A 26,481-nucleotide genomic window follows, 5' to 3' on the forward strand; every position below is an offset into this window, starting at 1 on the left:
CGTGTATTACGGAGCGAGAGAGCTGCTCTTCTCTCTGAGTTTTATCATGTGCCCCAACCTCCTGCGGTGGTTGCTTGAAGCGTGTGTTTGAATGCTCTAGGCGATGAATACACGTGGGACCTGTAAGACACCGCAAACGTTACACAATAAATCACTGGAATTAACCTCCTCTTTCCGTCAGTCCCAGGAGAAGAGGCTACCAACCTTTATTAGATTATATTTTTGTTGGTTCAATAAAGTTTACTGCTTCTACTCCTCCGTGGTAGTTCCAAAGTTTTTCAAAATTTCTTATTTATTTATTTATTTATTTATTTTTATTTATTTATTTATTTATTTATTTATTTATTTATTTATTTATTTATTTATTTATTTATTTATTTATTTATTTATTTATTTATTTATTTATTTATTTTTCAAATACTGCGGACAACTTAGCTGTCAAAGCAGGGAGAAATACAGAAGAGATGTTGATAACAAGCGTTCATAACAATTTACATGCGACCAATCCACGAAATCAAATGGCAAAGCATTCCAGTGTTCAACTGTGCGAAGGGAAAAGAGATTTTTGAAAGGTTTTGGTACGGGCAAAGAACAGTCGTGTTGTCTTAGAGTGGTTTAGTGTGACTCACGTATGGGCCGGGTGTAGATTGGTATCACTGTTAAGCCGACTTTCTTCTAAAAAAAAAAAAAAGAATCCCGGGCCATCTCCACTAACGAGAAACCTAGGGGCGAAGCATGCAGCGTATAAGTATATAGCTACGGGAGCTTGAGCGCGTCATATGCCGACGTTTCCGGGGTGGCTCTAACTCTATAGCTGTCTTAACAAATTCGTAACGGAGGGCCTGATCCTGTGATCAGAAAGAATTAACCGCGCAGCTAGCCGCTGGGTCCGCTCGATTACTGCAATACCTTTTGTGCACTGTGGATACCATACCATTGATCGACGCTCGAGGACTGTTCGAACGAATGTGCGGTATGCGTCCAGTCTCACTTTTTTAGGAGTCTGCCTCAGCTCTCTGAGCATGAAGCAGAGCCTTGTAAATGCTCTATTGTAATGTTGTACCGGTTATCAATTGCTGGTACTGGTGCCATTTGTTGGTACCGGTTATCATTTGTGGCGTCATAGCTATACTTTTAAATTAATATTGTTACGTGGCGGCAGAAGGGATGAGGCGATCCATGGTTGATGGGAAGTGGTCTGTTTACAAGCAGATTCGATTGGCGTTTTTACAGAATGAACACGGTGGTGGAGCTCATACCCACTCAGGGGGATTGACAAGGAAATGGGTGCTTTACCGAAAGAAACTATGTAGTTTTTTTTTTTTGGGGGGGGGGGGAATAGATATTTAAATATTAGGATGGATTAGCGGTGAATGACTAGAGCAATAAAAGTTAGGAAATTGTAGACAGAAGTTAAAAAAGAAATAAAAAAAACACGAAAATTAGGAAGTGAGCATAACGAAGAGAGAATGTGGTATAGACGAAGCAGTGAGCAAGGCGCGCGTAGGTTTGACAGGGGGAACCAACAGGGCCAAATGATAGCTAACATGGCAGGAGGCCTGGTTCTAGAATGAATGAGTGTAACGCACGGCAAAGGTCCCCGTGGCAGAATCCCAGTACTTTAGACCCGAACGATGAAATCAGTGTAGACAGTTGGAGGTTTAGCCTGTTACATGTGTCTTCTAAATACCTTCGTCTTATAGATGAGAACCGTTGGCAGCAGAAGAAGAAATGATCAATCGTTTCTGGTTCGTTGCAGAATGCGCATAGCGGCGACGGAGCCAGATTACAGCGGTGTAAGTAAAAATTTAAATTTGGCACGCGACAGCGAAAGCTAGTGAGGGTGACTTCGCAAGCTCGCGACTGGCTTATGCTGCACTTCCATGAGTACCGGAGGTGCTCGAGCTCCGAGTCTTCGTAAACGGAATCAGGCATACTTTGAAGTAAGCACAGCCAACGAAAGCGAGCCGAAGTTATAAGGGAAATGGGCGGCACAACCTCCACAAGTGGACCGCCCAATGCCATTCCCGCCAGGGCATCCTCCGATTCATTAAGTCAGATACCTGCATGTCCAGGTACCCAGACCAAACGAAGTTCACGAAGGGAGGAAGGCGATAAAGAAGCGAGAGCTCGACGTAGCTGGGATGAGGTTGTGGAAGTAAGTGCAGAGCAAAAGGAAAATGATCCCGTGAGAATTATTGCCTGTTGTGTAGAAGAACCAAGCTAACGAAGGGCCCAGACTATACGCCTCGAGCGCGGCCTGTAGGGGCGCCACTGAAATCCCACTACCGGCCCGTTTCGAAAGCAGCCGCGGGAGTCTCCGGCCCGCTCTCCCCTGTCGCCGTTGCTTTTACGGCTCGTTAAAGACTGCGATTTATCGTTTTTACGCGTTCGAAATACGGAATAATGTGGAGCAGGCACTCTGTTTGCAAGCGTGGTGTGTTTACGAGAGTATAAACGTTTATGACGCGATCTTAGTGTGGTAAATTCGGTCTGTATGAGCGCCAGTTGTGTGTCACAGGCCGGTGTCCCGAAGCCGGCATATGCATGCAGCTGATTGCAATTCCGCTGCCCTGAAATTTAGTGGCAGTGTCTCCGTAAGCAGTGTTTCCTCCGATGGCCATGTTGCGGCCATACACACTGTGATGTAAATCGACTTTGTGCGCTTCTATAGTCTAGCGGAGCACTCTTACCTGACAGGACGCAAGTTACGCTTATATTGATCACTACCCTGAACAAGCCAATGCGGCATAAATTTCACAAACATTTTCCGAAAGAAGTACGATGGATAATGCAAAATTATACTCGGGAGTCAGCACACGACGACAAATTTTAATGATGGATCCTCTTGTCCCGAGGTGAGCGCTCGCAAAGATAAATCTGTTACACTTATCCTCCACGAGAAGCGCGGAGACGGGCTCATAGAGTAATCCGCTTCCGCGACTAAACTCTTCTTCGAAACATCGTTATATGACACGGGGAGACTGCAGAATCTAGCATAAACCGAAATCAGAGAGCCTTATCAGATACCACACTCTTCAACGAGCCCATGTGTACAAGATTTCGGCGCACGTTAAGGATCTCCAGGTGGTCAAAATTAATCCGGAGCCCTGCACTACGGCGCGCCTCATCACCTCCGTTGCGTCGGCGCGTTAAAACCTACAATCAATCAATTAACTCTTCCAAAGACACCTCGTATCGCTTATGAACTGCCTACCCTGTATTCAAAAAATGCGTCCGCCGAGTGATCAGCCGTTCGTTGAAGGCGAAAAACAAACGAAAAGTGAACACGCAGCTTGTGTGTGTGTGTGTCATTACTAAAACGTTCGTTCGTTGATTTCGCTCCGCATTTGTAAACAACGATAGTTAAACGTCCCCCTCCCCCCCCCCAAATGTCTTGCGAAATATCAGTGCATTTCGCATCTTGTTGGTCTGAATACTACCTTGCTTAAACGAACGTCTTTAGCATTTCAGAAGCTGCACTGGGTGTTTTTTCATTCCCGTACGACTATTCTATTTATTCCTGACTTGCAGACCATTCATTTTCCCGTGGTTTCATTAACGTATACCTTAGTGCTTGCTATAAAGCTTGATTGGGCCCATATTTGACAACGCACAGCCTTTGAGTGTACTTAACATTTTCGCGTGGCTTATATTCCCATAAAAGGCACACGTTATTGTCAGCTATTGGGTTATTACATCCCCGAAACATATTTTTCTACGACGTACATATTCGAAGCAAAGCCGCATTTGTTGTCTGCTCTGCAAAACGCACCAACCTCTTACAGTGCCAATATTAGGTCTAAACGAGGCGACAATAAATAGAATTCACTTGTGCTGACGTGTTCGAAGGTGACAGTGGTGATATGCTGCTGCCGTCGTCGACGCCCGCAAGAGCGGCCAAGAAGCGCGCAGAACCGCCTCCCCGGGTAGCTCTCGTTGGCGCTCGAGCGCTCTACCAAGACGCAGCTGTTTTTTTTTTTAAGTGCCCTAAACGTGCAGTTTGCTTAGAGACGTCACCATAACAAGTTCTTTAGTGCGCGGAAAGGCAAAGAGAAGCGAAAGAGAACCAAAACACTGCATGACCACCTATCAGTTACGCAGCGCTAATCCCGCAAACGCCGCGGAGAAGCGGCGGCAGGCAGCGCAGCGATCGCGAATCTCGAGGCGTATTGCGGGAAATTCTGTGTTGAAAGAAGTAAGAAAGTGTGGTAACCGGAGTGAACAAGCCCAATCTAGACCGGGGGAAAAATTCACGCATCTCCACGAAGTGAATCATGACGAGTGGGCGAAGCACTGGGGATAGTTCTTACCGTAAATTACTCGTGACCTTGCCCACTCGCGCATGTAAATGAGTGACAACGCGTGTGTACAGTATATACTCCGGGGTAGCTTGTTGTCGGCGTTGCCGTTGAGTCGCTGCTTCCCGAGCACTCAACTGCGGGTCCGCTCTTGGCGTTTTTGCCGTTTTGCCGCCGCTTCCAGAGCTCTCGCCTCCGGGGTAGCTTGTTTTCTGCGCAGACGTTGAGCCGCCGCATGCCGCGCCTTACGTTCGTTTTCATCCATGCATGGCAGAAAGAGAATGTGTGGTCTGGAACGCGCCTATATACGCATTTGCACCGCATCTCTCTCTCTCTCTCTCTCTCTCTCTCTCTCTCTCTCTCTCTCTCTCTCTCTCTCTCTCTCTCTCTCTCTCTCTCTCTCTCTCTCTCTCTCTCTCTCTCTCTCTCTCTCTCTCTCTCTCTCTCTCTCTCTCTCTCCATGGTTTCTTTGTGAACTTTTTGTGATCCTTTTATTTTGTTCTTGTTAACCTTTTGCGATCCTTTTGTTGACAGATGTTTCGATTTACACGGGCCTGTGACGTGAGCACGGACGCCGGACGCCGGACAAGCCTCGGTCCTAAGGTGCTTCGCCCCTAAAATACCCACGCCTGCGTTCTCCTTCGGAACAGAGGCATCAGTTGCGATAATGGCGTGGGAAGAGAAACCATGGCGGCCTTAACGTAGCGCGCGCAAGGACACAGCCACTTGGTCGTCCTCGTCATCCTTTGTTTTAAGACATGGCAGTATAGGACATTACCCACCTATGTGTCCCGTGACAATATTTTGTATCTCGACTGTAAATGATTCTAAACCTATGGGATGAAATTGATTTGCCACTCAAGAGGGTAATAGTTTGGGAATTCCTATATGTGCTCTGTATACTGGCTTCGTTTTCCTCTTTGTTAATTAGGGCTATATACTTATAAGAATGATTTCTTATGAAGTCAGAAAGAGCCTGATGTAGCTTTAGAAGCTGTTACGATGCCGCGCGCTATTACCCTGTGCGAGCGTGCTGCGTGTAGTGTGGCGAATACCTGTGCTTGGCGGCAGAACCCGCCTTTCGTTTCTAGATGCGTTTGCCGCGCGGGGCCCGCTGGCGATGACTCATGCCGCGGCAGCTGCAAAAATACAAAACAAGGTGCTCTAGCGAAGGTACGCTGAGAATTGAAACAGCCCGCGGGCGCCGCTCGCCGAGATCTCCTATACCCCCCCTCTCAGGTTCAACGTGCGCCGCTACTGCCGGCTCTCACGACCCCTGGAAAGAGGGTTTTGGGCGTCTGTGCTTTCTTCGGGTCGTGTGCGAAAGCACTGCGAAGGCGGCAAAACCGTTGCTGCTTCGGTGTATTAATCCAGTCCTTTCTGCGGCCCATGACATCTCCTTTGACAACTTCAGTGGCGTCTACAACTGGTCCGCTATCCATGGCACTTGGGGATCAGTCCATTATCCCATCATTGTAGCCCCAGCTGGCGAAAATAAAAAGAGGCCCAAAACGAACTTATGGTGTCACCAAATAGCCCAACTTCAGGCATCGCCCCCGAGCCATCCCTGAAGATGCTAATTTGGCCATAGAAATCAGCAACTGCTTCAAGAGGACAACCCTCCGATGTGAGGCCCAACCACACCAACCCGTCCCGGGTATAAAACAACTAGCATCATGAGCCGCCAGACAGAGAGCCCGGGGTAAAGCAATAAGAAGTGGGAGACCCCTCGATTGGAACACGTACAACCGGCTCGACGCCGTTTGCCGTCGGTGCACGCCATCCAACGCCGCAGACAGGGATGGGAATCTCCCCTATCAACACTCGAGAGAAAGAGAGAGCGAGAGAGAGAATCAGCATCTTTAATTTCGAGCTTTATGGTGCAGGTTGGTGAGAGCACCGGGGGGGGGGGGGGGGGGTGGCGTCCGCTAGTCCGGGATGCCCTGGTCCTTCATGGCTGCTCGTGCCCTCTCTATCAGCATGCGCTGGGTCGAGAGGTCCGAGCTGGATAGCCGGTCCACCCACTGCTCGTTCATGGGACGGGGATTGGATGTGAGGGATGGGGTTTGTTGGCATTTCCATACTAGATGGTACAGGGTGCCGAACGGTTGTCAAACTCTTGACGGGCTTGGTGGGTAGTTCACTCCTTTTTGGACCCCCGCAACGTCCGCCAACGCACGCCAACGCACGCCAGCTCTAACCATAGCCGTTGCAAGGCGAATCTCAACAGAGGCACTCGTCGAACTACTTGGTGACCAATTCACCCCCGTTAGGTGCAGCACTCAAACCACTGACATCCCGCGCCCACAAAGAGACAGATAGGGCTTTGTCATCACCCCAGCTTCTCACGCCCTCGAAGACCACCTCGCCTTCCTGTCAGCCTCTCTCAACACCCGAAACAGCGTCCTGGTATCGGCGGCCTGCAATGCCACAATCCCCATCCCTGAACTCCACGCAGCACTAGCAAACACAAAGCGCCGAAGCGCCTCAGGACACGATGGAGTAACCTAACAAGCACTCAAAAACCTTAACAAGCCTGAAAAACACCGACTGCTTAGTGCCTTCAGCAGAGCATGGGTCTACGAAGAGCGCCTCACCAACACACACCTTGCAGTAATAACCCCAGTCCAAAAGGGAGGCAAACCCAGCTCCTCTCGGACGTCCTATCGACCAAAAGCGGTAACCTCCTGGGAAAATCATGGAGGCCATTGCGCTAGAGCACCTAACCTGGATCACCCAACTTGGTATCTTACTGTCCTCTCCCTTTGGGGTCGGAAATTTATCGCTTTGCTTGTGGAGGTTTATCCTGCCCGTGGATTCCTTATATATGTCTTCTAGAAGTCTTCAGTAAGTTTCCTCTATTCCCTGGTCTTTTAGTGCTTCTAGGACGGCTGCAGTGAGTGCGGAATCAAACGCTTCCTCATAATCTATAAATACCATGTAAAGGGGTTTAGTGTACTCTGCGGATTTTTCTATCACTTGATTGGCGACATAGATGGGATTCATGGTTGAGTGCCCTTTCCCAAACCCAGCCTGCTCAGTGGGTTGTTAAGAACCAGGCTGTCACCTATGCGGTTAACTGTAACTTTAGTAAAGACCTTGTAGACAACTCAGAGTAGGCTGATGGGTATGTAATTCTTGAGGTCCTTGGGATATCCCTTCTGATGAGGATTGCACAGCAAACTTTTCCAGTACAATAACTCCTCCCTCCTTCAAAATATCCACGGTTATGCTGTCGTGCCCTGCAGCTGTGAGGGAGAGAAGTCACGTCCACCCCCGAAAAGCCACTGGTAGCCCAGTGCGCGTCGTGCAGAACTCGTCCCCATTTTTAAAGGCTAATATAGCTGTTACTTCGTTTACATCGTCGATTTGAAATCACCCATGTGAGGCAAAAATCCTATAATCAGTTCATGTCGCGATCGCTTATCTCCACAACGAAGTGGCCTGGCGTTCCCTAATCGTAAGGCTAAGCTTCACAGGACTTCTCAAAGCCAGCAGATCGATTCGCACTAGCTCAGACTGGATTCGCCCGAAGACGCTGTACCCGTTCGCGCCCGTTGGCTCACTAGGGTTCAGCAGCCGAGCCCGTGCCGCTGCAGAAGCCACAGGGGTCTCGGACTAGGGACCCATCCTAGACATTGTAAAGGGTCGGCCCTTCAGGCCGTCCCTATTCCTCTTTTGTAAATAGCGAAACAAATGTTTTCCACCACCACCCTTACCGTTCGCGCGCCAACTCTCGCTGAGGGCTCCCGACGGGCGGCTTTTTCCGGAGAGCACGCGTCTTTACACCCATTTTCCCAGCATTCCAGAAACACGACCGCTAAGCGTTTCCGTCTATATTCTGTTTCATACATAGCGTGCAACGCTGCCAGGGCTAGAGAGCGTGATTGGGCGCTTCTTGCGACGAAGAAAATAGGGCGCAAGGCTGCTCAAAGCAAGGAATTTCCAAATATCGTCAACTCAATTAATTAGGATTTTGCTAGTGTTATCTGAACAGACGAAGTTTACGTACGTTTACTGATTCTTTCAGTGTTGTGTTTGTTGCAAGAGGAATTCAGAGAGGGTGAATTGTGTCCAACCCGAATGCTGCGAGACCAGGAGTTTGGCCTCGGTCGTCGTGGGGTGCGGACATATTTTTCGTTTGCTCCTGCGCGGCCGGTACGGTTCGCCATTTTGCCGGCCACATATCGCGGGCCATGGGTGTTAATTTTTCGGGCGGAAGGCGCTCTGCTGCGTCGGGCCGTCGAGCGCAAGCTCCCGCTCGCCAGTACCCGCTCGTCTGCTCGGGCGTTCACCCAGAAAGCTCTCCAGACTTCGGACCGCCGTGGACAGCTCTTCGCTTCGCAGCCTCGCCTCTACGCTTCACCGTTACCGTCAATATTCATCTTCCGGACGCAGCATGACGCCATGATACCATGTTTGTGGTCCCAGTCGCACTGGCAACTCTTCTCCCTTCGCGGAAATGTCATGGCCCACACGACAGCCCGAGAATTAGCCTACCGGAAACCGCGAGACGACTGGCTTCAAGCGGCTCATCCCCCACTGACATACCAAAGCATCACACAGCACTACAAGCTGAATAGGCAACAGTATCCTCCTGCCCACCCGTCACTCACCAAGGAACAGAAGCATAAACTCAGACTTTTGCAGACAAACACGTAACCACACCTATCTAAACTTCACGCCATCAATCCCACCCTCTACAGCGCCACCTGGTCACACTGCGGTGAGATCTGTACCCATACTAGATGGTTTGGGCCTGCTAGAAAAACCCAAATGTTCGCCCAATCCCCAACCCTTCCCATGAGCAGTGGGAGAGAGAACTGGCCAGCTCCAGCAGCGAAACTCAGCGTCGGCTGGTGGAACGTGCGGAGAAGGCAGCAAGCTCCAACGGGGTCCTGAAATGAGGAATCCGACCACGTGCTCCGTTTTTTTTGCGAAATAAAGTTTACTCTCTCTCTCTCTCTTCTTCTTCTTTATTCCTCCCTTCCACTCTCATATCCCTTTTATGTCCCCTTCTCTTCCCTCTCAGGGCCTAATAAGGTGTCGACACCCTAAGTCAGACCGTTTCGGGCCCTTTTCACCCATCTATCCCCCCCCCCCCCCCCCCCCCAAAAAAAAAAAAAAAAAAAACCCTAAGAGCAAGAGCAAGAGCTGCGAGAGCAGCGCATCTGAACTTAGAGCAGACGACATCAACAGTTTCGCCACTCCTGCCTCCCGTTTCAGCCATGTAGACGCTAATCCCCGGGGCGCGCGGCTGGGCCACGACGTGAGGCGCAGTGATACCATTTGTTTAGTTTTTGCTGTGGAACATTTGCGTAGCTTCCATTGCGTTGCGGTGCATGCTTGCTCTATCCCTCGCTTGGCTATGCCTTCTCCACACCACTGCGCCCGCGTTACCACGCCTCGTCCCATGAATGTCTCGACTGAGAACAGATGATTGATTCTGATTCTGATTGTGGGGTTTAACGCGCCGACGCAACGCAGGCGATGAGGCGCGCCGTAGTGGAAGGCTCCGGATTAATTTTGACCACCTGGGGGTCTTTATCGTGCGCCGAAATCTCGTACACACGGGCGTTTTTGCTTTTCGCCTCCATGAGAAAAGCGGCCGCCGCAGCCGGGAATCGAACCCGCGACCTCGTGCTCGGCAGCACAACGCCTTAGCCACTGAGCCACCGCGGCGGGTCTCTTTTTAGCAGTTGCACAATAGAACAGCGCGCGAAGAGACATCACACATGTCATGTGGGGGCGCTGTGCAGCAAAGCGTTTGGAAACACGCTGCCAGGCTTGCACCTATATCTTGGAACGGAATATTACTGAGCCGTATACCGCTAAGGCAGTAAAAGGCGATGTATCAAGATAGGAGCACGGGTGTAAATAAAGCGCTACAATTTTTTTGTCGCGTTGCACGCGAGAACGCTCGGGAAGCATACGCACCGCGGTAATATTAAAGGCAGGCTCAAGAATCGGAAATGTAAACTCGATATCTACCCCTAGCCAGCAATGCCGAATGAGTGAGGTCATCACTTTAGGGCGCGCACGTTAAAGACGCCCAGGTTGCCAAAATTAACCCGGAGCCCCCCACTACGGTGCGTCTCATCACCTGTGTAGCGTCGGCGAATTAAACCTCATAATCAATCATTACTTTAGGGCGACTTCGCCTCGGCAGTCGTAACTCGTGAGACCATGCAATGGTGTCACGAGCAAAAAACACAAAAAAACACAAAAATACGAACACCACTGAAAGCCCACGCAGCTGTATCCTAAAGAGGGGAAATTCGACGCTTTTCATACTGCTACTTATGTATGCTCTATGTCGGTAAATGAATATATTCCCCTTTTCTATTCCTCCTTCCTCCACTTCGCCCGTTACCAATCTTCTCCCCTCGTGAACTTTCCCTCCACCTCATCTACCCACCCAACCCTCCGCGCTCTAAACATCTTTTCTCTCCTCCTACCATATTGTCACGATGCCAAAGACGACGCAGTTGTCTTCAAGGAAAACAAGTTTATTGGAGCGAACTTGTGCTCCCCAAACAACTCAAAGAATACACAGGCGGAGAAGCAGCAGTCAGCAAAGTGACGTACGCAAGCGAGCGTCGGCGACCGAATACCGCGGCGTCTGTTCTGCAGGCTTTTATCTTTCAGCGCGAGTGTTTCTCGAACCGTCGATTTACATCCAGAACATTGTAGATCAAAGAAGATTATTCGAGGCTAGTGACGTTAGGGCGAAACGCTCTCCGTATCAGACCCGTGCGGCATAAAAATAAAGAATGGAACACGCGCTTCGCTTGGGACACAGATAACACATGCCTGGCACGGTCGGGCCGTAAAAACAAAACATAAACAAATAAACCTAATGCCTAGTTCGCGGCAATATTCTTAACCCTGTTTGCAGTACCGATAGCAATTCTCTACTATACAGCCAAACACAGCTCGCCATTCGCTTCTTAGCGGCAGTTAAAAAGGACCCTCATTGTCGCGTCAAATAATATTTTATTGCAGTGATACCCGATTTAAAACAATTTATCCCTATATCAACAATGGTGTGCCGTAACACATTAATACGTAAAGGGGAGATTGGCGTAACTGACATCAGAAGGACAGTTGTGAAACCGCAACCTTAAGTGCAATAAAGGACCGGTCACGTTTCCCGCAGCCACAACACGCGCGTTTGTTGAACTTCAACGTTCACGGTATCGCAGCCGTCTTCGGCGCCAAATGGCTGGGTGTCTGTCGAAGCGCCTTCCAGAGCCGTTGATGCGGTGATGCCCAGCTCGTCGCGACTCACCGGACGCAACTGCAGTATGAGTGGCGCAAGTCTTTTGACATGGTCCCCCATGCGGCGCTCCTCCTGTCGGCTAATGTGTCCTCAGCACTGATTGTATACGTACTTGGCGGTAAAGTGGTCGCATTCGTCATCGCCTGCGCCCACAGCGTGTCCTTTAGCTTGAAGAATCCGTGGCAGAAGGCCACCACCATGAAGCCCATTGCGGTGCGGCCAGTTGGGACGTCGAGGTCGGCTGTGGCAGGAGGGCCTGCTGGACGGATGGATGGCGAAGGAGCAGGATGACGCTGACGTGGCTCAGAAGGTCCTCCGGAAAGAACCTCAGCTGCTTCACATCCTGCCGCCAGACGGTCCACCCCAGCCGTAAAGCCGTATCCTTGCAATAGGTCGACGAAAGCTCCCGGACAACCCAGATGCAGGTCGGCGACTGACCATAGCCCGTCTTCAGGCCAATTCTGGAAGAGTAGCTCAGCTGCCTATTGTCGGAGGCCACGAGGTTGCATGGGTTGTCGACTGCTGCTTCGATTGCGTACTCCTTGCCGATGTGCAACAGTCGGCATCGGATGGCAGGATCCTGCACTTGCCGTTTTTTGTCGTCGAGGAGCTTCGGCAGCATTTTCGCTATGCTGTTCTTCCTCGGTCGTCGTAAAGACGGTTCCTCCTTCTTGCACGAACTGAGCGTGCACCGTTGTCTACTGTCTCTTCTGTATTTGATCCGAGCAGGCACACGCCTGTGCCGCTTCCGCTTCTTCCCAGCTGTTGCGACAAGCCGCGCTCTTGTCGGTATTACGGTTCTCATTGCATGGCACCCGCCGCGGTGGCTCAGTGGCTAAGGCGTTGCGCTGCTGAGCACGAGGTCGCGGGTTCGATTCCCGGCCGCGGCGGCGGCTTTTCTGGTGGAGGCGAAAAGCGAAAACGCCCGTGTGTACGAGATTTCGGCGCACGTTAAAGATCCCCAGGTGGTCAAAATTAATCCGGAGCCCTCCACTACGGCGCGCCTCATCGCCTGCGTTGCGTCGGCGCGTTAAACCCTACCATCAATCAATCAATCAATCATTGCATGGCGCAGTGCTCTCTTTCCCACTTGTTTTTCCTCCTTAGAGAATGGGCTATTGCGTTTGATTGAGGCATTCCGCATGATTTGCGCCCTCATATAAACCACATCCCGACCAAAGGGACGGCGGACACTGGTATAGTTGCTCAAAATCATCAAATAAAATTTTCGTATGAGAAGGGGCACGTTAGTGTTTATTTCCGGGGCAACACGCATCCTATTTTAAGGTTGGCTGCGTCCTTTTTTCGGTTTTACCAGCTTACAAATTCAACCCTCTTATACTACTTCGGCTTTGCTTCGGCTTCCCTATATAGGTGGCAAATAACATGTAGCATTTACAGGCCAGCATGCATTGTCTGGAGTCTTGGTTTCCCCTCTTAGCAGAGCTGATGTAACTGCGGATTTTCGAATTGTCATTGAGAAGATTTCTGCCATTGATAGTCCAACATAATTTTAAACGGAAAAACAAAAGGTTTTTGCATAGTATACGCTCACTATCCCAAATATTTCGAAACACTGACACTGAAGCCCCCTCTCCAAAACAGACCAAAATCTCGCACCGGCAACCTACCTTTCCCGCTCACATTTTAATCCACAGATGTGCACAGAGCCTTTGTCTTTCCTGGCCCACAGCGATTAAAAACCCTCGTTGCTAATCTTTCTCTCTTCGATGACGTTTAGTGCTCGTGAAGCATAGGTCGGAAATGCAGCAAATGCGTACGAAAACACTCCGTGGGAGTCGAAGAATCGCTATCGCGCCTTACATCTTAGGAGGCAAACGTAGATGTCTCTGCGACTTTTTCTTTTCCTGGACTGTGAGTGAGTGAGTGTGAGTGAGTGCTTTATAAATATAGAAAGTGGAAAAGAAGTGGACTGGGGATATTTTTAACTCATTTGGGAGTTCACCAGCATACAACCCAGTCCGGGGGAAGTGGAGAAGGGGTATGAAAGAGGATAGGTGAGAAGAAATGGGGACAGAGAAAGAGAGAGAGAGAAAGAAATAGATACGGAGTGCGTAAGGCTGGCCGGCAGGCATTGGGCTACAGCCGTTGTATGAGGTTGGCTCCTCGAGGAAGGCCAGGAGAAGTCGGAATGCTTCCCGCCGGATGCAGTTGTGGCCCGTCGGGAAAAGCAGGTCCATCGGGGGGTGGCTGGGCAGCCCGAAACGCTGGAGTGCGGCTCGAAGCTCTGCTCTCGGGGCAGGAGCAGAGCACGTGCTCCAGGGACTCTCGCTCTGGGCAGTCAGCACATGTGGGCGACGAATGGCGGCCTTGTCGGTGCAAGAGGGCTGCCACGTTGCAGCAATCGAGCCGCATGCGGCGGAGTATGGACCGGGCGTCCCTGCTGATGCGGTCAGGCAGGACCTATGGAGCTTGGCCACTGATGACTCTGGGGTCCGGGAGCATCGTCTCCACCTCCCTCGCCACGATGGGGTGAGCGGCGTCGAAGGACCTCAGGTCGCTGGAGGCAGGGACCCCATCCTGGTGAGCAGCCCCTCTGGCCACACTGTAAAAACAATCCGTAATTTTACGGACAAATTACGGACCAGATGGCCGTAATAAAACAGAGCCGTGTTCCGTTTGATGCAGAACAAAAAAAAAACACCCGTAATTTAACGGAAGTGCGCTCCGTCCCTCAGTATACGGATGCTCTCTCCTTTACACGTCAAACGGAATCTTTTTCTGCTTTGCAAAATACGGGCGTTTCCTCTGTGTGATGCAGAACAGAAACAGATCAGTTTATTAATAACTGCAAGAAATATATTGTCGTGTCGATAGTCGGGAATCGATCGAGAAGCGAAAACTGCGCCCCTACAACATTCGTGGCGTAATGAATGCGGCTCTGTTTCGGTAGTGTCTAAAGTGTAGTAAACTTAAACTTAGCGAGGACCATGAGGCCCACACCGCTCAACACGAGCACTGTATCTTGTCTTTACGACGCTCCGGCGACGTTGCTGCCTCGGACCTGCAAACTGCACATGCGTGTGTGACCGGCACACTTGTAGAAAATATAAGGTAATTTGCGTGCAGATGAGAGTTGCGGAAGGTAATTTAGTTCTTAAGGAATCAATATCTGTCGAAGTATTTAGCCTAAAGCTTAAAACCAAAGCACAGCAAGCACTATTCATGCAGTGCGAAATCGCAGTCGCAGCCAGTCACACACATTTTTGCGAGCGCTTTCTCGAAACAGCGGAGTTGATGGCGATCAACTATTGTGGGGGCTTCGCGGAACCTTACTCCGCAAGCGCTATTTAAGAAATCGCACTTTATCAGCCAGGAAATCTGTAAGCCAGCTAGTAAACACCCATGTATGGCACACGCAGGGTGGGCATCCATGTAGTGTACAGGTTGTTTGGCACAAGTGCAGCGTTCGTGAGGTGGTGCAATGGTCTCGAGCGTCGTGCCCATTCGGTCACCGTCGCGGGTTCAATTCCTCGTTCAAGTATTTTTTCTTTCTTTTCTGAAAGTTCTATCGATTACGGAAAGACGTGCTTTTTGAAACGGAGTGTTGGTTTTGTTATGGCCTTTTCGTACTATTGAATGTCCATTCTCAAAATTCTTTCCATTGTCTAAATTACGGAAATGTGTCCGGCAACCTTTTACCAGCAGCTTTCTCCGTAAAATTGGTCATTTTTTTTACAGTGCAGGGCGTCAGCCGCCTCATTGCCGGTGATTCCGACATGAGATGGCAATCAGTGGAGCCGCAGGTCACAACCGCGGCACTCCACCAGGTGAAGCTTCGCCACCAGTGACCGCTCCACGTATCCGCTGGAGCTCGATGGCTGGTCCGCCGTTCGCAGTTGCAAGAAAGCGGGCCGGGAATCGGTGAAGATGACGGCCCCCTGAATCTAGTTGTTCTCCAGGAGCAGGTCTGCAGCAAGGTGCAGCCCGGCCAGCTCTGCATGGGTGGAGGAGGCGGGGAAGGGCAGGCAGCCGCACGACTGGTGCCAAGCTCCATTGCCGTGCAGGCGGCTCCAGCTCTGCTCAGGGACGGTTGCACGGAGCCGTCTGTGTAGAGCTGCAGGAGGCCGGCCGTCTCGCCGTGCAGCACGGCAGCAACCTCCTGGACTGGTGACGTACTCGCCAGGCCTTTCTAGCACCCCCCCTCACGCCAAGTCACGACAACGCATCAAATGCGAGAAGACTCAACGAGATGAATTGTTGCTGTCTTCTATGCTACAGAACGACGAACCCCTGCCTAAGAGTCTTCTTACTCGTGGTGCTCATATCGTCATTCATAAGACGAGGAGTGGCGCTGCGCTGACTGAGTGAATATTACAGAGATAGAGGGCATGCGTCAAGGTGGCCGATCGCCGAGCGAGGAGGAGAAGTAAACATTTTCGAAAATGAGGATTTTGTGCAAGATGGCAGGGTCACTAGGCCCGTGGGAAACGTCGCTATGTGGGAAAGTTTAAGCTGCGCCCTATAGCATGGTAAAGGTTTCTTCCTTGCCCTAGTGACAGGCCAATCCTCTTATTGGGTACGTGTCGTTCACCAACGAAGATCATCATCATGGTCGTCGTCGTCATCATCGTGCACGTCGTGAAGTTCGTTGCACGCGCAGCAGCGATCTCATTCCAGCCTCACTAGGCCAGATCAGTCGCAAAACCGTTGCGCTGCGGCATCGCTGCGAAGTACAGCCGACCCCTTCCTGCGTGACGCCTGCTTGATTTTCAGCATGGACCCTGCCGCTGGCGGTGATGTTCAAGAAACAGGCACCAGAAAGGAGACTGGTGCCGCGTCCATTCCTGCAAGGCGGCTTTTTCGGGATGCCCGTCGCATGCCGAAGCCGGCACACGAGGTCGTGGCCCACCCCGAACCCGCGCTGAACACCACGAGGAGAGCCCGGGAACACTACGACGTCGTGTTCCAGACGACCGACGGCGCCGAGTCGCGGGCGCACCGCCTCCTGGTCACCTCCAGGTTCCCCGGCTGCGGCACGTTCTTCGCCCGCAAGAACAAGACACCGAACACCGTCGGGTCGAAGGCACAGTCACCCCCTTCCCAGCAGGAGGGAGGGCGCCAGAATCGCCCTGAGGGGCGTGCAGTCACCGTGATCTGTGTGAGCGACTTGAGCTTGGAAATGCTCGAGATCGTCATCGACGTCGCCTACCGTGTCCCGCTGAGCGAGCACGTCGGCCCTCACAACGTCCGCGAGGTTCTCAAGGTCGCCGAAACGCTGAGCATCGCGGAGAACCGAGACCCTTTTATCCAGGTGCTCAAGGAGAAGGTCGTAGTGGGCAGCTTCATCGGAAGCTACCAGTTGACCGTGAAGGGGAAGAACATGGCTCTCGAAAGAACAGCATTCCGGTACATCCTGCGGAACTTCTACAATATTATCGTGGGTAGTTGCATATCTATCAAATCGCACTCAGTACGTATCTCTAAACAAATCCGAATCTGACCGTCTTAATGGTTTTTCAGGTGTCGCGCAGGGTTCCGTACTGGGCCCTTTACTTTTTCTCGATATGTTAATGATGTTGCTGATTGCGTTGAAGATGGAGTTACCGGGCGACTGCTTGCCGATGACTGTGTTGTTTACACTAGTGTGCATGATGCCGCATACCAAGTGAGGCTAAACTCTTCCCTCCGTAATATAGCGCGTTGGTGCGACACCTGCGATTTGAAAATTAATACTAGCAAAACAAACTGTATGAGCATAACTCAGAAGAGATCACCTCTCCAATTTAACTACACGTTAAATGGCTCCCAAGTGTCAAGAACAAATTCCATAAAATATTTAGGCATAACAATCACGCATACATTGAAATGGGACGCTCACATTGAAAATGCCTGCACCAAGGCCTTCAGGCAATTGGGCTTCATTCGCAGAAAACTGTCGGCAGCCCCTCCTCATGTCAAATTAACGGCTTACAAGACTCTTGTGAGACCCATCCTCGAGTATGGTAGTATAGTTGGAACCCACGTCCACAATAGCTTGTACACAAATTAGAAAAAATTCAAAATAAGGTACTTCGTTTTATTTACTCTAAATATTCTAGACATGACAGCGTAACTTCGTTGCGCATGCTAGCGCGCATTCCAACCTTGTCGTCACGTCGTAGTGTTGCCGCTATGAAGTTCATGTATCTTTTGTATCGGGAAGCTATAAGCATAAACAAAAGTGATTACCTTAAGCCTCCTCACCGACACTCAACAAGGACGAATCATGACAAACCTTTCCGAGATTTTGGAGCCGTACAAATATATTAAAGTATTCTTTTTTTCTGCTGGCCATTGAAACTTGGAATGGATTGCCGTCCGATGTTATCAACGCCACATCGGTTGATGGCTTTGCTAGGAACGCGGAATTGTGGTTCACTTCGTCTTTGGAACAGAGAAGGCGTTCGGCAAATAAATTTTTCTACATCTTGATTTTGTACCAAACTTGAACAAAATTACATTTCAAGTGAGTTGTTACCTTTTCTTTGCGCATGTTTGAGTTTGCTCTTTTCCGCCTTATTTTACCCTATCCCGTATTGCATCGGTTTGCAAGTGTTTCACTGCATTTTTTGTGTTAGAAGAGATTTATTTATGTACACCGTCTTTGCTGTCGGTTCACTTAGTATTGTCTGTCAAACTAAAAACACAGCGGAGAGCGCTCTTGCGTTTTCTTTTCTTTTTGTGTGCTTTCGCAAAGGCCTGGTTGATTGTTGTGTTCTCTTTATTGTCCAGAGTTTGCTTTTTGTACCTATGTGTGTAATGTACATTATGTGCCCACTTCCTGTATGAGCCTGACCAAGGCTTACAGTATTGATAAATAAATAAATAAATAAAAATATCTGTACAACGAGCCCGGAGTTCCAGTTCCCGATGGTCGAGCACTTGCAGTTCCTCGACGTGGAGTTCCTTGACGACGAACTGCACGTTCCTGACGTGTTCGAAGGTACCTTTCAGGGCATTACAAAATGATTGATTTGATTGATTGTAGGGTTTAACGCGCCGACGCAACGCAGGCGATGAGGCGCGCCGTACTGGAGGGCTCCAGATTAATTTTGACCACCTGGGAATCTTTAACGCGCCCCGAAATCTCGTACACACGGGCATTTTTGCTTTTCGCCTCCATCAGAAAAGCGGCCGACGCTGCCGAGAATCGAACCCGCGACCTCGTGGGCATTACAAAATGGATCGCTGGGAACGCACCGGTATGGCGAGCATGTCTCTCTATACTTTTGCGGCTCTTGAAGTTTTCTATCTACAGGAGCGCAAAGGTCGACAGAGTCTGGAATGATCCCCAGGCACAAGCTGATAGAAGCGCCGTCGAATTCTTGGACCTCGTCAAGACAGTGCTGGCCCTTAGGGAAATGCACGGCTATAACTTCTCCGAATCTTGCTTGGTCCAGCCCCGAGTTCCAAAAGGTATCCTTTCCCGGTTCGGTAGTTGGACGGACAGCGCCTCCAACGACCGCATAACGTATAACTGCAGTTCCCGTCGGTGGCAGGCCCTTGCCGATCAGCGCAAGCCGCGCAGCGATCGCCACGGTGTGGCAGTTCTGGTGAAGCTCGTCTACATCGTGTGCGGATTGAACGGTCGAGACTACCCTTCGGTCGCCTGCCTCGACGAGGCTCGGAAGAAGTGGACAGTCCAAGCCAACATAAACATGGTGCGGTGTTACGTCAGTGTAGCGGTCCTTGATGAACATCTAGGCGGGTTCGACGGCCGACGCCGCACGGCTTCCTGCGAGCGGTACGACCCAAGTCGCAACCAGTGGGGACGCGCTGCCTCCATGCACGAAATCCAGAGCAACGCCTCCGCCGGGGCGCCGCTCGAAGAATCTACGTCATGGGTGGCTTCACGGGTCTTCAGGTCCTCAACACCGTCGAGAGCTACGACGCAGTAGCCGATGCTTGGATGCAGGTGGACGGTATGCCCGCTCCTCTAAGTGGCCTCAAGGCTGTCGTGCGTGACGACGCCGTGTCACACGTGGTTGGCGGCTATGACGGCTTCCGGCCACTAAGCTCGACCGAGCCGACGGACATGTACGTTGCCGGGGAGTTCGATGACTTTGCCACAGTCTCGAGCGTGGAGCTGTACGACATCGAGGCCCGTCAGTGGTACCTTGCGCCGTATCTTAGAGTCCCGTTAAGCACTTCTTGGATTTCTCACGACGTTCCCGACCCGGAGTACTGGCTTTCTGAGTAATCCCTTTAGAAGTAGGAGGAATAACTTTTACGTGAAATTGCTCGGGTAATGACGTCTGCTTGTTGTGGAGGGAAGGTGCGAGTACTATAGGGATCTGTAGCGCTGGCTGCACTCGCGAACCATCGTCAAGTGACAATAAACAGCCGAAGACCAGATTCCATCGGTTCCCATATTTACTATCGGCATTTTCGTGTCTCTATACGTCTTCGACAATTTCTTGGGAGTTGTTCTTGCAGAGCACAGGCGCTCGTTTTTTAGCGGTGTATGTGGCCAAAAAGAGCCACGTATTCGATGATGGAAGCTACCTGTTAAAAATTAAAGAATGTAAGTGGGTGTTAGATCCAGCAAAATAGCTAGGAAAGAATAATAAAAAATGAGCAAATAACTTAATGTTCAGTGGGCAGGGGGTAACTCTGATGAAGAAATAACAAAGTCGTTAAACACACCATATTTTTTAGTTTGAAAAGTATCAAATCGCGTTTAGTGAGGCGAAGTACAGTGGAACCCCGTTATTACGTTTTTCAGCGGGCCGGGAAAACAAAATGTAACAACCAGGAAAACGCAGCAGGAAGGAAACCTTCGAAAATGAACGAGAACAGTCTAGCTTTGACTTGCAACTATAAATTTCTGCAACTTTGGCTTTCGAACCTTAAAAAAAACTCGAGAATGTAGGATTGCCGCTTTTTGCGATCGCTGGAAAATACCCCGCGCGGCAATGCAAGGTCTCTGGCATTGACGACTCTCTTCCGCGCTGGCTGCTCGTCTACTGCGTTTTATTAGTGACACCGTCTGGGCCCGGAACCAAATCGGCTCCGGGCCCAGACGCTGTCACTAATAAAACGCAGTAGACGAGCAGCCAGCGCGGAAGAGAGTCGTCAATGCCACAGACCTTGCATTGCCGCGCGGGGTATTTTCCAGTGATCGCAAAAAGCGGCAATGCATCCCTATTTCTGCCCCTACACACAAACTAGTCGAACTTGGTATCCACAACACTGTGGAAGAAATCATCGAGGCGCAACGCACGGCACAACTCGTACGTCTCTCATCTAACGGGCAGGACTAAACGTTCTGAGCGATCTTAGAGTAGAGGTGAACGCGGAGACCCCCGAGCAAGTTGACCTTCCAACTGCTCTAAGATCGCATATAAAATTCACTCGTCCCACCCAAGACACATGACGGAGGCAAGCCAGAGTCCGAGCTTTGTCTAAGAAACTTCGAGCGGATCCCAATGTGTCGTACACGGATGCAGCCGAATATCGAGAGAAGTGTGCCATGTGTATAGCTGCAACCAACTATCCAGGAAATCGGCATGTGACTGGCACAATTGTAACTACGCACACGGTGGAAGCGGAGGAAGCGGCTATCGCCCTAGCGATCTCCAGCATCCAAACGTCGGGGGTGGTAGTCTCAGACTCGCAGGCTGCTATTCGCAACTTCACTAGAAGACGTATATCGCCCAAGACGCCATTCTCAGACACCTAACCAACATGGAGAACCTCCCCACAGTCACGCTACTGTGTGTCCCTGCACACGCTACCATGGAAGGCAACGGGGAGGCACATGAGTTGGCTTGCGCTCTCACCAACCAAACCAACTTGCCAGTCGCATCCACGGACACTCCTCGGAACGGCGGCAGACTTCTCACGTATTGGGAAATACTCAACTACTATAGGGAGGGCAGACGATCATATCCCGGCCCCCACCAGTCCCTCGATAGAAAACAGGCTGTAGCACTACGACTATTGCAGACCAATTCGTTTTCAAACCCAGTCCTGTACCACCAGATGTATCCCGACTTATATGACCCGAAACGTAAATTTTGTTCAGGGTGGGCTACCATCTCACACATGATGTGGAAGTGCCCGCACATCGCTACGAACCCACAGGAACACCGAACATATTTGCTAAACATACACAACGATGTGCAGTGGGAGGCCGCGCTGCACCGCTGAAGATCAACAGGCCCTGTTCCGAATAGCAAGAGGGGCCGCTGACTCCCATGGGGTCGGCCGAACCCTTGCAAGAAAGAAGACATAAGACCAGTCTTCTTATTTGGGCCCAATAAAGTCCTCTCTCTCTCTCTCTCTCTCTCTCTCTCTCTCTCTCTCTCTCTCTCTCTCTCTCTCTCTCTCTCTCTCTCTCTCTCTCTCTCTCTCTCTCTCTCTCTCTCTCTCTCTCTCTCTCTCTCTCTCTCCGTGTTCGCGACGCCATCAAGACACCACAAAGTTTGCGGTTGCAAGTTCAACGGTGTTCTCAAAGCTTGAAGCGCACCAGGGATTGATACACACACCCCAAACACCCCCTAACCCTCCCCCCCCCCCCCAGAAGGAGTTGGCCATCCCCCCCAAAAAAGATTTCACAACCACGGGCACCCCGCTCAGGGTTTTATACACCCCTCCCACCAACAGGCCCGCAGCACGCCCCCCCCCAGGAGGATTTCTACACGCGCCCACCCCCCCCCCCCCCAATCGGAATTCTGGATAAACCCCTGAAGCGCACGATGACTACGAGAGTGCGTGCTATTCTTGCAGGGGTGCTTTACGGCAAACACGAATTTCCGACTTTCCAAAGTGAAACTTCCGTTGGAAGCGCAGTGATGATGGTGATAGCATGCAGTAACATAGGGCAATCTAGCGGTAACGAATCGCACCCGCGTAAGGCTTCATGCAGTCATTTCCGCAGCCAAGCCGACTCTATGTGAGCGGCGCCGGGACTAGACAAAAACAACGTAGCAGCCGGGAAAACGCACCACTGAGGAACGTAAGAGCGGGGTACTACTGTAGTCCAAAAATGAAAGGGGTCTTAAAACAAAAATACCGCTTTGATTACTTCGAAATTACTTTAGTAACTTACTCAGCTCATTTTAGCACCGACAAACGCTCCTTTAACTGAAAATAGAAAAGGTGGTGGTGGAAAAATGTTTTTATTTGAGCCGACAAAAAAGAAAAGAAGAAAAGGTGGGTGGCCTCTTCTGAGTTCAGAAAGCCGCGAGTGACTGCTGCTGCTTGCAGCTCTAGTCTGGGAGATCAAGTGTTCCTGAGTCCCGAGCTGAGAGCTGGTCAGCCCGAACTCCAGCCCGCTGCGCGCACTCCCGGTGCACCGGAGTGGGGGAAGGGAGGGGGTTCGGATGGTCGGCGCATGCCCATACAAAATAGGCAAGGAATATTTAAAAAATGAAATTTCGCTAAGCCCAACTAGGAATGACCTTTAGTCGGAATACTACTGTGTGTGTGTGTGTGTGTGTGTGTGTGTGTGTGTGTGCGTGTGTGTGTGCGTGTGTGTGTGTGTGTGCGCGCGTGTGTGTTTGTGTGTGTATGTGTGTGTGTATGCGTGTGTGAGCGTGTGTGTGTGTGTGTGTGTGTGTGTGTGCGTGTGTGTGTGTGTGTGTGTGTGTGTGTGTGTGTGTGTGTGTGTGTGTGTGTGTTAGCATTGAATCAGATAAAAAAATTACGCCCACCTCCCCTCGCGGGAACCCTGGTGTGATGCGACGCTGAAGGGGGTTCCATTGGCGTCGCATCAAGCAATCGTCGGGTACGGCAAGAGAGCAAGCGCAAGCGCGGGCGACCGTCGACTGAGAGACCGGCCGGAGCGCGGCATTCCGCTTCTATGCGCAGCACGCCCGAAGGAGAGGAGACCGCGGAGAGAGAGAGTACTGCACATGCGCACAGTGCGCAGCCGCGCGCAGCGCGACCACAGATGTTGGGAGAGAGTGTTCGCTATCGGAGAGAGGAGAGGAGGCGAGCGGAGGAGAGACGCAGCTGTGCGGACGCGGACGACGGACGCACGCAGGACAGGGCCGCCGGCAAGAGATGCTCCTCTCAGCGTCGCATCTAATAAAACTAAAGAAACCTCTTCATTTGCGGCCATGTTCCTTGGCGGTGACATTTGCCGGTGGCCAGCGAACCCGCAAAATAGTCCCTTTGACGTCAAAAGAACTCTTTAGTTAGTACTGCCTGTTCTCTGTCCCTGAAATTACTGCCATTGGCGGGTAGGCGATCGGGTTCCTTTTGAGGAGTGGCGTGAGTGGGACCCAAGGAGGTTGTATGAAACTTCTGGAGTGGAGGCCGCCCATAGCGGGCAACGCGGGGAGGTGAAGCCGGGCGAACCGGTCGGCGGCCATATTGCCGTGGGTAGAAAAGGCGCTGCGCCGGCAGGGACGCTGAAGTGCGGTCGCGTTTTTTTGGCTTTACAAGGGAGAAAACTATGGTAAGCTAGTATATCGATTACGATATTTAAGGGAGACTGAATTTTGCCTTACGCGTAAGGTTTTGACGTAAGATATGGTTCAAGCAGCGAGTTCGCCTGTGTATATCTTACGGTGTGACAACAGAGCTGTCGATGCGGGAAAACGCGCAGCGCTCTGCTAAAGGCACCACACCTGATTTTATTTCAATAAACGTTTATTCGGTATAGCTAAGGCTATAGACCGTCCCCTTAAGATTAAAATTACCTCATGTTGCGCTCCATGGCAAGAGATTCCGCGTTATAAGGTTACTATTAGCCGTGATTTCACGCTGGAAGTGCGGGACACGCGAAAGCGCGATTATTTGACGCTTGTTTCTTTTAGCGGCGTGGCTAGGATTAATGAATGCTTATTCATTAATGATTAATAAATAATAATGCAGTAGCGGTTCGAATGGTTTTTAAGCAGTACTGCAAGAATCATATCCATCATCAGGATATTGCAATCTTTATGTGTAGTGCAAATGCACGTTTTCTGGTTTAAAAACATATGCCCAGTTTTGCCCTTGCAGAAGACCAAATTAAGCATGAGCTTTTGATTGATTGATTGGTTGATTGATTGATTAATTGTGGGGTTTAACGCACTGACGCAACGCAGGCGATGAGGCGCGCCGTAGTGGAGGGCTCCGGATTAATTTTGACCACCTGGGGAGTTTTTAACGTGCACCGAAATCTCGTTCACACAGTAGTTTTCGCTTTTCGCCTTCACCAGAAAAGCGGCTGCCGCGGCAGGGAATCGAACCCGCGTTCTAGGGATGAGCAGCACAGTGCATTAGCCAGTGAGCCAACGCGGCGGGTCTATTTCCAGCTTTTCAATCGTATTTTGCGAAATGGATTTGGCACACACTGAAGCACATTAAAGCAGGTTTTTTTTAATCCGCGTGCACTCTACAGAAGGCATGGGACTCCCATTGACTTTATTTTTCAAATCCACATGGTTACTTAATTGGATGCACGACTACATTAACCGTGCAAGTTGGCACAATAGTAGCGTGCTATTGATAAGAAAACTACTCGCAGAAGGTTACTCAATCACATTCACAACCTCGTTGACCACGCAAGTTCGGACGCGAGCAGCGTGCTATTGATAAGAAAATCACGCGGATGAAGAACGCGGGAGAGCATTGCGGTGCATCAGACTTCTACGAAACAGCGCTAACGAGAAACGTCAGTGTATTCACGTATGGCCGGATGTAAAGGAAATGTATTAAACAAGAGTGCCTTGATTTTTGACGGTAACTGCCTTAGCAATACTCTGCATTTAAATTAGTGCGGAAAAACACTTTGCGCCCCACAGAGTTACAAACATGTGATTTCGCGCAGCCAAGCGACTACAGGACCACCACAACTACAAGCGAAAACATTCGGATATCTGCGTAAACAAGCGCGTACGGTATGCTCAGTAAGCGGACGGCAGGTGCTACGGCGAATTTTCCCTTTACATCACACACAAACGGCGGGCAAATGTGCACTCATAACGTAGTAATGCCCTCGAAACCCAAAACAAACAGATACCCTCAGTAATTACAGATGAAAGGTGATCCCCGACGCCTTCTTCGCGCGATTAGCGCAGCCGAACGCGACGCACGAGCAGACCATTTCTGCTTTCTACACCTTTGGAGCATCCATCCGCGAACGAGGATCGAACGAACACGAGTTCTGCTCTTTGGCAAGAGAGAACTCGGAAGAACGACACATGGGGCGGAAAAAAATGTCATTGTGTCTACTGTTTATTTTAGTTGTTAGCGCCCAAGAATGTAAATAATTACCAGATGTGTGTGCCCCCGGCGCACGCACGGGCGACTTGCGAAGCGCTTAACTAGAAACACGGAGAGGGGAGCATAACCGAAACCACATGCGGCGAAATGAACGCGCGCAAGAAAAGCTCGGTGCGTTTGAAGGTAGCCGCATGAGAGAATCAACTTGCAAAACAAAACAAAAGAAAACAAAAAAAGAACGGAAGCAAAAATATAACGTAACCCGCCACAAAAACAAGTACATTATGCGACGAATGCAATGCGTCTGCTACCGCGGAGCGAGTTTTCTACCCACGGGAAGATAGCGGCCGTCGGCGTCAGTTTTCGAGCACCATCTCCACTCCAGAAGTTCTATACAACCTCCTTGGTGGGACCAGGGCTAATTCCTGTTTCGAAGGAGTCGGTAAAGGCACAAGAGTAAGGTGACGGCGGAGAGGTGCATTCAAACACACGCAAGAACACTAACACGTGCCTCCTCAAACGGCTTTCCTCAAGAGAGACAGTGTTGCGTTATTCTGCTCTGTTTACCGCTCGTGAAATCTTCGATCACGCTCCTTTCTACCACGCCGCTCCTCGCTAATGTGCGGCGTGAACCACCAGGATGATGAGGAGAAACAGGGGCGGAGGGTGCCTCCTGTCCCTCCAGTGAAGTGAAGTACCTCCAGTGCCACATTGCAGCGGTTACGGAGGCCAACT

Source organism: Haemaphysalis longicornis, unplaced genomic scaffold (assembly GCF_048455015.1).
Source record: "Haemaphysalis longicornis isolate Haplotype H1 unplaced genomic scaffold, Haemaphysalis longicornis Haplotype H1 scaffold_117, whole genome shotgun sequence".
Classification (NCBI taxonomy): domain Eukaryota; kingdom Metazoa; phylum Arthropoda; class Arachnida; order Ixodida; family Ixodidae; genus Haemaphysalis; species Haemaphysalis longicornis.